Below are 13024 nucleotides of genomic sequence, written 5' to 3' on the forward strand. Positions count from 1 at the left end.
GCTGATCACAACCAGCTACCATCATAGGAAGGCCATTCTTTATGCTGTGTGTCTTGGCATTTTTCCCCCTGACCTATTTGCCTTCATGTCTCTACATATGAAGTCTGATAGAAGGATACATCTGCAAATGCAGCTATCATAGTTCTAACTATCCCAAAGGACTGTCCATGAAGGAGACTGATCCTCCAGATTTTGCCAGAGTTGGAAGGTTAGTTACTTGGACTGGTGGTTCTCCACATGGTCCTGGACAGCTATATTGCAGATCTGTCAGACCATTCCTTTGAAGAAACTTCACTTTGGGGCCAGATATTCTACACAGAGTTCTTGAAGCAGGCCCTGACTCTACAAAGGTGGAGAAGGACAAACGGTAATATGTCTGCCTTCTGCTTGTCCTGAAGGGGACAGGATGCTTCCCTCCCCTCTGCACTCTTCAACTATTTCAGCAAAAAGATCCTGTCTATCAGATTGTGAATGATTACTCTCCTGATACCATACCCTGTCTGCATTAGTTCACATTGTGTCCCTGCATGTGATGGTTCTCTTTTGGCACATCATGAAAAAGCACCACAAACAATAGTGTTTTCAGAATGTATGAACTGATAAAGTTACTGTGGCAAAGATATCCACAGGAGATAATTTCTGAAGCAAGAACTGGAATGTAGTTATCTTTCTGATGGAATGGCTTTTGACAGTAGCACTTTTCAAAGTGAAGTGTGTGCGCTTTCAACAAACGATAATGCAGACAGCAATTCATGTGGAAATGATTTGCAAAGTCATTCCAATTTTCACTCTACCAGAAACAATGACTAACAAGTCATTCTTTTCTGAATTCGTGCAATCCCCTTCATCTAAGCTCTAACTCCCAACCCTGAAGGAAAACTGAAAGATAAACAGAAATGTCTTAAAAACAGTTCTACCAACACTTCTGGCAGAAAATGTAGATTGTTCCTAAGGGGAATCCAATAACTGGGAAACACCAATATCCCGGAGGCAGACATAATATCCAAAATAAAAAAAGTACAGACTCTTCCAATACCTAAACTTTAGTTTCCAAACCTGCCAATTTGAATGGAAGAAAGACATGCCTTTTTGGTCATGAAGTTCAAGTAAGTCTTCAAACAGTTATCAAGAGGTCCTTTAAAAACTGCCTCTTCAGTTAGTGACACAACCCATTTCTGAACCCAACAATGTCAAAGAGAGTAGAGATACCAGAAACATACAGCAACTGTGGAATGGCTAAGACCCAATTCATAAAGGTGCCTGACCATCTGCAAGTTAAATGACATAGGCAGCGTAGGATAACACTCTACCAACATAAAGAACCTGTTACATTTACCAGAATAATTGTAATAGAAGAGCTTGTGGTGACTTAATTTAACTCCAAGGCTCAATCCAAAAAGTCTGACATAAGCAGGGAATCTAAATAAGCACCCCGCGGTCTCCTAGACCAAGGGACATCTACTAGAAGAGTTTCCATGTGTTTAGGTAAAGAGATGAGCTTTGGTCTTTCTTCTCTAAATTATGCAATAAAGCAAGAAATAAAAAGATGCCCATCATAAACTCCCTCTTGGCTTGCCGAATTGAGATGAAAAGGAACTACATATCCATGTATGATGCTCCACTCCTGGAATAAACTTGATCTGACAAAATTCTGTTATCTACAGGCACCAGAAGAGTACTGCAACTGCAATTACAGGAGTGCATTAGCAAATTCACTTCCCCTGAGATACAAATGGCTTTCACAGTGATGTCCCATTCTATGGTCCATTGTTAGACCAATGCTGCCTTTCTGCACAAAGCTTTTAAGGTACAGGACACTGCCATTTCTTGCTTTTTTATGTGAAAAGCCTCCATTCCTTGGTGGTTCATTTTCTCTGAACAAGGAGGGAACCAAACCAACCTCCCCAACCCTCTACCAAAGTGTTCAATGTCAGTCCTGTGATTGGTTTTACTGATGGAAAGCAAGTCTCACAATGAGAATGGTGGAAACAGTCAACCAATACTACAGCTCAGTGCAACAGAGGAAGAGATTAACAAACCTCCTTAAGAAAGTGATGCCAATTTAACCTCTGACAACATACAGTAAGATACATGTGCACCCTTAGGTCTATAAACAGAACTCTGAATATTCTTACTGATTTAAGACCCAGTAAGCAAATGAAGACCCGAGCCTGGACAGTTTACTGTGACCTTACCTTGGCTGTCTAAGCTATGATCTTCCAAGTTATCTCCCCAGGCAGGGGTGACCTGCACTGATGACTGCCCAGTTCTTACTTGGATGAAGACAACCCTTTGAGTTACAGTAAACAAAAAAGACAATTTATGGAGAGCTCTTCTCCAGAATCTGAACCCAAGGAAGAATCAAAGCAAAGTATACTTCCAGACAGCTCTTACATTGAAAGGCTTCTGCCACCATGGTTAGCACCACTGCAAAAATTCAACAAGTAAGAGCCTACAAAGCAAAGTAAAACCCATCCAGACAGACCTGAAGGAAGTTTCTATATGAACCTAACTAATACTCTCATCATTTCTCCTTTTCTGGGACAACTTTTCAATCAAGAATGTGTGTGCATGGATTTTCCTGTAAACCAGCTAGGTGCATTTTTTTATATTGTGTTCTTACGCCTTTTTTCAGGTTATGCTTACTCCATGCATAGAGGCTGACTTGGATAACAAAGGCTGTTCACACCTTTCCAGCCTGATGCATGACATCACAGTATATGCTGCCTGAAGCCACGTATGTTTCTGACTTCAAGAGCTAGAAATAATATGTAGTTCATGATTGTGCACTGCATAGCCCTCATGAACCAGTGAATGACTTCTAGGATTTGTAGATAGCCTCCTTTGGGTTTTCTTTCTGAACTATTATGTTCTTGTTGACAGTCTCCAGTGAATTGCAGTCTTTTTCCATTGAATACTGCCCACTTTCAGCTCTGCATCTCCGCTCAACATGTTAATTGTTTCATGTAATGTTGTCGCCCTGGCACTGTGAAGAAATTACTAAAAAGATGAAGCAAGAATCCAACATCACCAAATAGGGGCCATCTAAATTTATCTTTTAACCCCTTTCACACCTACTCGTGCGTGCTCACACAGACACACACACACACACACACACACACACACACACACACACACACACACTTAATAAGTTTAGGGGAGCTTCCAAGTTTAGATGAAGGACTCCGCCTTAAGTACCATTGTCGTATATCTAGTCATCTTACATTTTGAACAAGATCATGAACATTTTGACTATTCAGAATTCACAAACAAGGATGGTAATTTTAGGTTGCTCTCTCCTAATTTGCTGTTGGATGACCCCATCTTTGGACTGGTGCTCTGCCACAAGGGACTGACCTGCTACCCCCTCCCCCACCAAAAAAGGTGTGTGTTTTCTTCAAGCTAGCAATGCTAGCACCTTGTGTAGTTCCAATGCTCCTCTAGTCATTTTTTGGTTCAGCAACTCTTATGTTACACTGCCTTAGCCTGCTTTCACAAGGAGCTGAAAATGCAGTAACATACCATATAGAAAATTCAAAGCATAGGTTGTACGTGACCTATAAGAGGGCAGCAGTAGCGTAATACAAGTCATAACATCCACAAAGTATGTGAAACCTGCAACGTGATTGCATGTTTTGATATCTGAAGTTTTGAAAAGCAGCTCTTATGTTTCCTGTTCCCTGCATTTTTTCCTCATACGCAAGTCATTTGTACCAGTATCAAGTTTCCTTAATGTGTCAAGTGCGTAAAACGGTTCACTGTTGTGGAATAATTAGTACACTCTTTCAGTATACCATTTTCCTTGGTAAGAAAGATGTTTCTCATGTTAATTATGTTAGCACATAACTGTATGCTTCAAATGCCACCCCTGACTGCACGTGACTCATTTTCAAGAGGTGTTGAAGTCAGATTTTTATATTTTATTAGCTGATAGGATTTTTATATATATATATATATATATATATATATATGTGTGTATATATATATATATATGTATGTATATATATATATATATATATATATATATATGTGTGTGTGTGTATATATATATATATATATATATATATATATATATATATATATATATACACACACACACACACACACACACACACACATATGTATATGTATTGCAACATGCTGGACAATAATAAGTTGCCATTAGGAGCATAAACAGGCTGTTCAGTCTGTAAAGTTTTGACCTCTTTCTGTTGTGTGAAGTTTGGGATTAAACAAGAAGTTTAAGAAAATGATCATTATATCCAGTCTAGCAAATCCACTTAATAGGATATTATTATATGCTGTGTTTAGTAAGGAATGCTGCTGTTCTGCTTATGATGCAAGAAACTGCCACAGGTTTGAGAGTCAAAATAATTCTGTACCTTTTTGTGCTCATGAAACCTTGAGCAGCAATAGTTCCCATGGTCTGTTATCATGTACAGCTATTAATAGCAGATATATGCTGTACAGTCTAGTAGTTCCAAATGTCATACAGTTGGCTCAAATCTTCTAAATATGTGAAAGTGAGTACTTCCTGCAGTGTTTGAATTTGGGCCTTGAAAGTTGGAATTTGGTCTAGAACCTGCTGATGTCCTTGCTGGAGACCACATAATATCTGCCCAGAATGATCTGCACCATTCTTCGTCATCGCCTATGTATTCTTCCCAGTGCTGCTGTGGTTTGCAGTAGGAGACCCCCATCCCCCAAATGCCTCTGTCACTGTTGCCTAATATTTTATGTGACAGAAACAGAACAGTATACCATTCATAGCAATATTTACTGTGTTTTAATATTTGGTTGGTGGAACCATCATGGTAATAAATTAGACTGGTTCGAGGAAAGCTGACCCTCTCAAGTGGCTTTGGAAATCATCATTGATTTAATGTTCAAATCATTTGTGATATAATTGTTTACTAGAAGAATACTTCCTTGACGTACTCATTCATGTAACTGTAGTCGCTCAGAGATATTTTTCATCTAAAATGGGGCAGACTCAGGAGATATTTAAATCTGCAAAGGCAATAAAAGTTTCAGGAGCAAAGTCCCACTGCAAAAAAATCTTTTCATTACTTTATATTCCCAAATATTTTTTTTCTTTTAAAGGACATCAGATAAAATAATGTTTCAACATATTCTCACACGCATGTGATGCCAATGCATTTCTTAATTCTGCTTGAAAAGATTGTGTTGTAGTGAAGTGTTTAGGGAGTTGAGCAGTAAATATTATTTCCTTATTACAAGCCTGAAGTCAGTGGCTCTGACACAAAGCTGCAGTGATATTGAAATGTGCAGGTCTGCTCGCAAAGACTAGAAGATTGCTGATGAAAGAATAGGTTTTGTAACTTGAGCTGAATGGCTGAAAGAAGTGTTCAGTGTGTAGCTAATAAGTTTGAAGTGTGTGACAAACAACATTGACCATTTGGAAGTGCCACCCTGTCTGACATGATTCTCATCAGCAGATAAATTACTTCTTGAAGGAAACAGTATGGTTAATATTATCTTTAGTGTAGTTCTGGAACTGTCACATTTACGTTTTATGCTGGTGTTTCTCTCTCAGTTATTTTGTTTTACAGGTTTAGGGAAAGGCTGAAAGAGTTTATGGAGTAATAGGAGCAATTTTGCATTTACCAAGCTGAAACTAAAGTCAAGATTTCTGAGCCAAGCTCACTTTTATACCATAAGTGGCAGGAGGTTGTAGTTGTATTTGCAATTCAAAAGTTGTAGGCAGTAAACTGAGTGGGTAGAAGATTGCAGAGTAGCAGAATGTTTTTTTTAAAATTAACTCAAAGCATACTTGCAGCAAGATCAAAAATCAGATTTTACTATGATAAAGATCATGCATTCGTAAATTGTAACATGCTAAAACATGCTAATATAACAAATCAAAACAATGAAGGAGAATAGCTGTCACGGAGACAGATTTGTTCCGTAGAAAGGTACGAGGCCCTGCCTACATAGAAGGCATCATGAAGTTTCATCGTGCAATGTAAATTTTTTTCCTGTTGGTACCGTTGCATGAGGTGATGGTAGTGAGAAGTTATATATATTCCTGGTTAGTGGCACTTATTTTACTCATTGAGGGAGAGTTAGCACAACCGGTCTGGGTAAGTTTGGAACTGCTTCGCAAATACTTTGATACTGCATTTTTGGCACTTGGCTACAGCTTTCTATTGCAGTTTGCCTTCATCGACTGGTGAGAAAGCTGATGGAGTTGATCATAACTCATTTTGTTGAGCTGTGCCTGCTTTCTCACACTGAGATCACTGTGCAGTGGGGATCAGATAATTTAGGAACAAACAAGAGCCAGCAACAGGTTCCCAAAGGCTTTAATGAAATAAAATAGTGTCAAAGACACAAACACTCTCCATAACCTCAAACTAGTTTCGGTGTAGTACCTTCTTCAGTGAGGATAACAACCATAATAATTACATAAGACATGCTCCTTATATATACATAAATAATTAATCAACTAATAACCAAATGGTTACCAATTAGTTACAAAATCAGATTTAAAGACATGCTTCACACTGAAACCTGACTAATAAGTAGGAATTCTTAAATGCACAAACAGTGCATGAATAATACAATTTATACAAAAATATAAATGTGAATAACAATAATATAAAGCCCAGATGTGGTGTTGAATAACTAACAAATATATATTTATATTATTAATATATATGTGAAAATACATTACAAATGGTCATTCAAACCTGGAGAAAAAAGAGCTCCCAGGTGAATAATCCAGTATTTCTCTTTCATACTTAGGACACTTTGCCAACCAGTCTGGTTGGACCTGTTGCCCTGTACTTTATCAATGGCACAAAATATAAATTTGGCAGATGGATGCTTAACAGTATGTTGATATAGTGCATTACTAATTTTGTGAGTCCGAATGTCACTACGATGTTCTCCAATTCTAGTTCGAAGGGACCTTGAGGTTTTCCCCACATAAAAAGCTTGACACTGACATATGGCTAAATAAATCACCCAGCATGTTGAACAATTGGCAAATATCATTATATCAAATATCTTACTAGTATTGGCACTAGAAAATTCCTTAGTTTTATTAATACTTAAACAGGAAGTGCAATGACCACACGGGAAAGTCCCCAACAGCTCATCACCAGAAAGGGTAAGTTGTCTGTATGTTGCACCTCCACTGTCCTGATGTTTATAGTGAGAGAATAACGTGCCCAAAGTTTTGCCCCTCCTGTAAGAAATAGAACATTCGTCAGTCAAAATGTGACGAAGATGTTCATTAGCCAAAAGTATATTCCAATTGTTATTCAACACATTTCTGATCAATTGATGATTTTTCCCAAATGTGGTAATAAATCTAATGGTATCACCTTTATCAGTATCCCTGCTCTGATATTTTAAAAGATCTGATCTAGACTGCTGATCTGTCCACAACCTGGCACTGGATATGTCCCTCATAGAATAACCTCTATCAAAAAATCTATAATTTAAATCCTGGATGGCATCTGCATGATCCTGAGGAGATGAATTAATACGTTTAAGACGCAAATATTGTGATTTAGGAATGTTGCGGATGGTGTGGCGTGGGTGCATACTAGAAGAATGAAGAAGAGTATTAAATTGTGGATACTTCCTATGTATTTTAGTGCTTAGGGTATTGTCCTCATTCCGATATACCGTGACATCCAAAAAGTCAATGGTACACTTATGGTATGTTATAGAGAATTCAATACCCCAAACATTGCTGTTCAAATGTTCCACAAATTCCATCAAATAGTCAACATCCGCACGCCACACCATCCAACAATCATCAAGATAACGTCTCCAAATATCCATCTCCTCTAAGTAAATGTTGTGCAAAGGATCATATATGAGACATTCCTCCAGGTATGCCATAAAGAGGTCAGCATATATGGGGGCAAAGGAAGCCCCCATAGCTGTACCTCTGAGTTGCCAATAGCAATCACCCTGGAAGAAAAAAACATTTTTATTCAAAACATGCTCTGACAAACATACCAGTAGCGTGTTAAATCCAGGTGGGTATAGATCAGATCTTTGGAGCCAATAATCTAACGCCTGTAGGCCAGCCCAATGAGGGATACTCGTATAAAGGGATTTCACGTCTAAAGTACACATTGTCCAATCTGGATCCAATTGTGTATCAACCACAATATTAAGAAACTCCGTGGTATCCTGTATACGAGCTCTGACCATAGGCAATAGTGGCTTAAGATATGATGTTAGAAAAACCGATATAGGTTCTGTAAGGGATCCATGACCGGACACAATAGGTCTCCCAGGAGGAGCACTGAGAGACTTGTGAATTTTGGGTAACAGATAAAGAATCTGCTTTTGTGGATCATCTACTTGAAGGTGACTGGCAGTTTTGGATGAAATAATACCTTCTTGTACTGCTTGTTGGATAAATACGTCAATGTCATGTTTAAACTGGGGTGTGGGATCTATCCTCATATGCTTATAGCATTGGGCATCAGACAACTGTCTTAATCCTTCCTGTACATAATAGTCATTATTTAGGACAACCACCGCACCCCCCTTATCCGCCTGAATGATGACAATATTATGATTTTGTCTCAATTCAAACAAAGCTTCCCTCTCTGAAGGTGTGATATTGTCCTGAGCTATATTAATATTAAAGTTGGGAAAATGTAGGTCCCTCAAAACAGCTTGTTGGAAAATCCCAACGTTTTTATTCATTGGAGGCTGGAATGTTGATTTTTTAAATGTAAAATCAGTAGATCTTTGAGTGACCTGATTACTCTGATCCTGAAAGAAAATTTTTAAATTCAACTTCCTACAAAATTCAATAACATCAACCGATACAGAATAATGATCTGAGAAAAAACTTGGGACAAAACCCAATCCTTTATTAAGAACACCATGTTGTTCCTTAGTCAGTATATGATCAGACAAATTTAAGACATTGTCAAAAGGTTGAACTATTTGTTCAGCAATGCCTGAACTAACCCCGTCATAGAGTCTGTATTTGTATCTGCTCCTATGCTTCCTCCCCCCTCGGGATTTCCCAACATGTTTAAAGGGAACTTAGATTGATTTTTCTTTTTTACAGGGGATCTGACACTGGTGCCTCCCTCGCTGTCAGTGTAGGATGACTCCTCTCCTGAGGTACTAGTGTAACTGGAATCGTGATGTTTTAAAATTGACCTAGGTCTTTTCTTTGATTTACCCACATTTACCATTGGTCCCGCGTCCCTGAATCTAACAGTCCTTTGAACCTGAAATGGCTGACCTCTCTCATAATCCTGAACATCCCTGGAAAATTTTTTAAGTTTACGATCCTTCACCATATTATCATAAACCGTAAGTTCCTTGGACAACCGCTCAACACAACTAGAATATTTATTACTGTCCTTATATTTTTGGCATTCCATACTTAGATCTTGAACTTCCTTGAGCAAAATATCTACAGTTCTTTCATAATAATCCAATAAAATCTTTACAAATACCATTGAACCCTTCCTTAGGGCATCATCCCATTCCTCTGTGAGTCTCTGTTCAGATCTTCCCACAAGAGGACGTAACTTGATACGAAGGCCTCTAGGTGCTAAGCCTTTATGAAAATAGGCCTTAAACAACCTTAGGTGCCAAATATTGGCTCTTAGCCCTCTGAGTCCTTTGTCCAATCTACGGAATGCCAAATCACAACCCTCATCAGTATTTGGGTTGTTTATATTCAGGTTGTTGCTTGGGGCTTCCACAAGGCCAAAAATGGCTATATCCTCCCTATCAGCACACAACCCTAATAATATATGGTCCAAATCCATGTTAGAAAATATGTATTGATCAGTCATCCAAGGAAGTAACCCAATTGTAAGACCCAAAAAAAGACAAAATTCAAGGGACGCGGATACAATGAATAAATATAATCTACCTAGACCTAGTATATATCATGAACATACTATTCCAAATGGAATGGAGTCATCCCCCGTACACTGAGATAGAAAATTAAACTATAGAACATGCCTTATATCATGCTCAAAAGATGTCCAATTGTGATTGTCAAGTCCAAAAAAATTTTTGTGTAGACAATATAAGAAAAAATATATAAATTTGTCACTACCTAGAGTAGACCAAGCATGTAATGCAATCATTAACATATGCCAAAACACATAAGTTCAAAGCGTAGAAAAAAATTCTCTAAAAGAGCCCAAATCAAATGACTCCATAAAGATATTCTCATACCATAACTAAAATGGCCATAGAATAATAATAGTGCAAAAGGATGTGCTGAACCAAATGTTGTCAACTCAATAAGAGTCCATCACTAATAATAGCTGACATTAATAAAGTCCTATCCAGAAACAGTCATAATGTTACAAAAATGAAAATGTCTATAAAATAATGGGCATGACCACAATAAATGTGATCAAATAACCAAATATACCCAAACTCATAGGGTTAAGCACACATATACCATAATAATGTATGATTACCCTATTATGTAGTCCTTGTATAACAATTGTACATAATTACCATAATATACCAAGGCCCATATGATATAAGAGACATTTTCATTGTAAAAATATACATATATCTGGCCTAAAGGACTTGTGATATACAAAACTCACACAATATTGTACCTAATAATCAACCAGTCATGTTAACATATTGTTATAATAATAAGTACAATTTGTATAGAACTATCACAAAAGCCCCCGGTGTCTTGAAAACAAGCCCCACAAAATTAGGCTGAAAAGTAATTATATATCAACCCCTATTACAAAAAATAAGGTCATAACATATAATACCGAATATCAATTACATATGAGAAGAGTACATGTATTCTTAGAGCATATAAGCCCAAACATGACATTCACATATAACCCTTCTGACTCCAATAAGACATCCGACTGTATAATCACAGCCCAATTAACAAAATACCAATCTGGGATAGATCGAATAGAAATTCGTTAAATAGTATGACATCCAAAAGCAACCATCATCATAGCGACGGACTCTGCAAGTTCGTATTAGCAATACCCTAGGCTGAAAAAGGACATATAATGTTCCAAGCACACACAATATTATACCCATTCACAAAAAATATGCCATAAGCATATCGTAACAGTCAATATAGATAATATGTGTGTCTCACCTAGACCCCAAACGTCTAGAGAGTGAAACCCTTCTTGGAAAATAAACTCGAAAAATAATTCGATACCTGCCCCTATGGCCAGGAAATAAGGTCATAACATCCAATACTCAATTGCCATACACAATTGCAATAATATTGAAAAACATACATATATCATTACAACATGTTAAACATAAACATAATGTTCACATGAATCATACTTGTGACACATCTGATAGTATAATCACAACCCAATGCACAAATTGTCCCAATCTGAAAGGAAAATCCAGTAGAAATATGTTAAATAATGCGCCATCAAAGATAAGGCGCCATCCTGGCGTAGGCCTCAACAAGTTCGTATCTGGAATGCCCACCGATGGAACAGTAGCAATCCTGAAAAACGTTGCTGCAAACAGTTATTGAATGTGTCCTCACAAAAATAAGAGCACGCCAAGTTAAAGCCAAAAAATGTACATCTGTTAGAAAACCGAGCCAACCATGACTGCCGCAAACATTCCGTGATGCTACCTAGCCAGTCCCATACAGTACAAGTCCCATAAACAATGGCGTGAAAAACAAAAACGCCTTAAAAAACGTAATGGTTCCCCACAATTATAGTAAACTCATATTCAATATATGAATAGACCAGCCAACAAACTATATGCTGCCATATGACAATTACGGAGCATAAGAAACGTGGCGTTTTGGTGGAAGCCAAACGCTTAAAAATATAAGAAAAAAGTCCAAACTGTAATAGAAAAAGTCACCACTCTTGAGCCTTCAAAAACCGAAGCATGAATAAATCCAAATGTACTTCATGTAAGGAGAAAGTCCAAATTCCAAAGGAGAGGAGTCATCTCAGCAACAGCCAGGGAGCCAACACCAACAGCGAGGAAAACACACAGTGACACACTAACCCACGCACGTTCAAGCTTGCACGGCCCAACAGCAGAACAGGAACAAACAAGAGCCAGCAACAGGTTCCCAAAGGCTTTAATGAAATAAAATAGTGTCAAAGACACAAACACTCTCCATAACCTCAAACTAGTTTCGGTGTAGTACCTTCTTCAGTGAGGATAACAACCATAATAATTACATAAGACATGCTCCTTATATATACATAAATAATTAATGTTCTATTTCTTACAGGAGGGGCAAAACTTTGGGCACGTTATTCTCTCACTATAAACATCAGGACAGTGGAGGTGCAACATACAGACAACTTACCCTTTCTGGTGATGAGCTGTTGGGGACTTTCCCGTGTGGTCATTGCACTTCCTGTTTAAGTATTAATAAAACTAAGGAATTTTCTAGTGCCAATACTAGTAAGATATTTGATATACGTATATTTGCCAATTGTTCAACATGCTGGGTGATTTATTTAGCCATATGTCAGTGTCAAGCTTTTTATGTGGGGAAAACCTCAAGGTCCCTTCGAACTAGAATTGGAGAACATCGTAGTGACATTCGGACTCACAAAATTAGTAATGCACTATATCAACATACTGTTAAGCATCCATCTGCCAAATTTATATTTTGTGCCATTGATAAAGTACAGGGCAACAGGTCCAACCAGACTGGTTGGCAAAGTGTCCTAAGTATGAAAGAGAAATACTGGATTATTCACCTGGGAGCTCTTTTTTCTCCAGGTTTGAATGACCATTTGTAATGTATTTTCACATATATATTAATAATATAAATATATATTTGTTAGTTATTCAACACCACATCTGGGCTTTATATTATTGTTATTCACATTTATATTTTTGTATAAATTGTATTATTCATGCACTGTTTGTGCATTTAAGAATTCCTACTTATTAGTTAGGTTTCAGTGTGAAGCATGTCTTTAAATCTGATTTTGTAACTAATTGGTAACCATTTGGTTATTAGTTGATTAATTATTTATGTATATATAAGGAGCAT

This window comes from Protopterus annectens, chromosome 5.part1 (genome assembly GCF_019279795.1).
Source record: "Protopterus annectens isolate FY-2018-M chromosome 5.part1, PAN1.0, whole genome shotgun sequence".
Classification (NCBI taxonomy): domain Eukaryota; kingdom Metazoa; phylum Chordata; order Ceratodontiformes; family Protopteridae; genus Protopterus; species Protopterus annectens.